At 45.8% G+C, this 3,682-nt stretch overlaps 1 long non-coding RNA gene across 2 annotated transcripts; it reads right to left on the bottom strand.

Annotated features, from left to right (window-relative positions):
- Nucleotides 1–1,724: 1,724 nt before the first annotated feature.
- On the bottom strand, nucleotides 1,725–3,039 carry LOC124297365 (uncharacterized). 2 transcript variants are annotated; one of them, XR_006906582.1, is made up of 4 exons: nucleotides 2,769–3,039; nucleotides 2,445–2,536; nucleotides 2,198–2,265; nucleotides 1,725–2,102 (listed from the first exon to the last, which is right to left on the bottom strand). It is a non-coding gene; the product is annotated as an uncharacterized LOC124297365 (long non-coding RNA). The 2 variants fall into 2 exon arrangements; XR_006906581.1 differs by having other exon boundaries at nucleotides 1,725–2,265.
- Nucleotides 3,040–3,682: the final 643 nt, after the last annotated feature.

Genomic DNA, 3,682 nt, shown 5'->3' with positions numbered 1-3,682 from the left:
GGTGGTCGAGGAAGACGACGACGACGAGGGGGAGGAGGAGGAGGAGGCGGCGGTGGAGGAGTCGGAGACGGAGCGAGACGAGGTGGTCGAGGAGGACGAAGGTGGTCAGAGGTGGTTGACGGCGGTTGGAGGTGCTCGGTGCTCGGAGGTAGTTGGTGGTGGTTGGCGGTGGACGCGGTTACGCTTCTTCTCACGGGGATGAGCGATCTGATCGACCCACCTGGGCCCACTTGCCCGCCGAAAACTGGTGACAAAAATTTACCCAGGGGTATTCGTCTCTGTATTCTTCAGTCAACGTCCGACTCATCCGACAGCACCTCAGTCGGACATGCAGAGAGTCTGCTTGAGCAAAGTTTGGCCCCGGTCGAACTTACCAACCGTATTATGCACAGCGTCCATCGATGCTGGATGGCTTACCGATCGTTGAGAGGAAACCATGCGTCCTAATCTCAAGTCCGGAAGACCGCCGGTCGATAAGACATCCAGAATGATACCATGGTTTGGCACAATTTTCTAAAGCTTGGACGAATCCGATGCAGAGGGCAACGGACTTCGGGAATATTTTTTTAAACCATCGTAACTAATCTGGATTCGTAGTTGCGAATACATTTTCTACGAATTTATACGGAGAAATCCAATTAGTCGTAGCATTTAAAATTTAATTAACAGCAACAAATTATACCTGTACGCATTTTGTATTCAGCCTGAGGTTTTACGACAGTCCGTATTTCTCTTACTATCGTAACGTGGAATGTATTTTCGTCGTAGAGCGGTAGGGGAAAAGGTGAAAAACCGAGAGGAATAATATGAAGGAAGATCGTAGGGAGGATTAACGATCGGCATCCCGTCGCGATTAATAAGTCGTAAAATGAAAACGCCCATTGGTGACCTTTATTTACCATGTACATCCACGTTGAGTCTATATAGGAGGAGGGGGTTGATCTCTCGACGGAAAAGTATTTAGTACTCGGCTTGATTACAAACCATGCGAGAAGCTTCACCGTATGTATAATCATTATACGCCCGTGTGATACACGTAATATGATGTAAAAGTCCGAGAGGAATGAGACGGTAGTGGTGGACACAACAGCGGTGGGAGATATAGATGAAGATAACATCTTTCGTGAGCAACATACATAGTGTGCTAGCTGCAGGGGGTCTCCCTGACCACTGATCACTGACCGGTGACCACCGACTCGCCACAGTTCCGGTAGTTATTTCTACCTGCTTCTGCCACTGCGACTCACGAATTAAAAATACAGGACAGAGAGCCAACTTTGCCCTGTGCCTCGATATTTATTGAAATATTGCGTTATTTTCACATCCGATTTCAATCATTTTCAAATATCTTTACTTCTTCTTCGTGACTAAGATTTTTGGAAAAAATTCACTTTAATTTCACTTTTTCGCCATCCCTTTTTTTAAAAATTATCCCGTATTCGCTAGTTTAACCGGTCAGCATAGCGAGCTGTTACATGGATAATTAGTAACGTCTGAAATTCATTCATGAGAGAAAGGATTTTTATGGAACGCTGTTTGAAAACTTGGTTGCTTCCAGACTAATAATTTGTCAAAACACCACTTGACCCGACGCGCTGATCGCGAGAAAAGCAAACACTTTCTCCCAGTCAAGCCTTTATTTCTTATTAACAGTAGTATACAGTAAAGACATTTTTTTTTTCTTGTCATGTTTTTTCTATCGACAGTGAGAAAGCCGGAATTACTACTACTTTCTAACGAAAAAATAATGATAACAACAACAATCTTAATAATATTAAAAAGCACTTTCTATCAAGCTAAAAGCATAATATAGCCACACGAGGACGGATCGGTATCATTAGAAAAATTTATGAATTCCGATGAATCGGTTTTGCTCGTAACCGTCAAAGCTGTTGAATACCGGCGTTGAATGAAATTTAAAGAATTTAATTGAAATGTGAAAGCCAGGGAGCTGAGGAGGAAATAATCAAGCGAAGGCGTCTCAACTTTCCTGCGGTTTGCCATCTCGCCGATTGTCTTTCCTGTTCAAACAGGGGGAGAAAAAAGCTGTGGCCCATAAAGCTGCGGTGCGCTTCTGCCCGGTGCTTCTATGGTGTTACGTCCTGTGCAGAACTAATTCTGTTTTATAACAGAGCTCGAGTACCACATTGGTACCCTGCTGTCGCAGTGCCGCATATTACAATCTGCACGTGCTTACCCGAAGTGCAACTGCGGCATGTCTCGGCGTTCATGCTCTCTCTGTATCCGCTCGTTGCCTCCCCTTGGCTGCAATGCCGTTTAATAGCGTTACTTGTTGTTATTTCTATTAGGAGTTACTGTCCCGACTTTCCACCGGCTATCTCGACAGCGTCTAGACAGCCCGCGAACGACTAAATGGAAACACGGTACAGCCTCATGAAACACGCCAGTACCGAGATCCGACTTATCAAGAGAACAAGACTCACGTCGAGAGACTCGTCCGCCGATATCACCTTCTCGCGTCTGATTCAGAACTCGCGATTTCTCGTACCTTGGCCCTGAAACTTTTGTCCCGTGACTGAAATACAAATGGAATCAGACTTGAATATTTTCTCAAAATCAAAGTTGACGAAGAAAAAGTCTTTGGGGGGTGATTCCCACGTACGTTATTCTAGGAACAGGTATATGTTTCTGTACGTCATGGAAAAGGAGCGATTATCATCGAGAGTTAACGAACGATACATAAAGCCCAAGACAAAACTAATTAGCCGGGATTATCAAAGACAATATGGCAAATTGCGCTTACTCACCAGAGAACCGCCAGCGATCGTGCGGCCAGATAGACACTTGGAGCGTCGTCAGCACGACTCGGTTCATTAATTATACCGACTTATCGTCGTCGATTACAAGATTGCCTTAATTACAATTACACAATCAGTTGCACTCGATCGATATTACAGGAGCGCGGTGATGAGTCCGATGCACTAATCGAGCATTGCGCACCCCTTCGTCGCACTCGTGTGCAGAAAACGTGCGGTGGTGTCGGAGGAGGGTCCTCGGACGGAGTGCGTCACGTTCGTAAAACAGACCCGTATTGAATGAGCAAAATTAAAAGGCACGTACCGATCGATCAAATCGGTCAACAGTCAACCTCGATCTGCTCGAGGTAATAAAATGGCAGGTACCTAAACCGTGGAGTGAAGTGAGGCTGGAGAAAACACGCGGTGCACGGCACACGCATGGCGGGACCTGTCAGAGAGCGAGATTGGCAACGGCGGTGATTTTATTACGTAATTATTATTTATTGGCTGCAGGACACCTGCTGACTGATTGTACTTTCGGTCCACGCCCAGGCAATCCCGAGCGAAATGCTGGGTTCCAACAGGAAATACATACAGACGGAAGCACGCATGCGTGTACCTGCTCATTGTTCGCCGTGAAAAATTACCATTTTCATTTGCCATTAAGATAGGGTTCGATTTTTTGCCAATGCGAGTCACGTTACGCAATAAGGAGTAAGAAACATCCCATCAGGAACAGGCTCACTTTTGGGCCGTACACCGAAGGCAACTTGCCTTACTTTTCTCATCGTGCTTTTTCCCCCCCGTTCCCTTATAGAGCACGGAGATAGGACTTTTTTAGGGCCGCACCATTTCGAGCGCGGACGGTGTATTTGCTCGTTTGTGATTCAGAACAAACGGACACACGCGATACTGAAATAACA

The sequence above is a fragment of the Neodiprion virginianus genome, chromosome 2 (genome assembly GCF_021901495.1).
Source record: "Neodiprion virginianus isolate iyNeoVirg1 chromosome 2, iyNeoVirg1.1, whole genome shotgun sequence".
Taxonomy (NCBI): Eukaryota; Metazoa; Arthropoda; class Insecta; order Hymenoptera; family Diprionidae; genus Neodiprion; species Neodiprion virginianus.
Note: the sequence above shows the minus strand (reverse complement) of the source record. Positions and strands in the feature narration are given on the sequence as shown.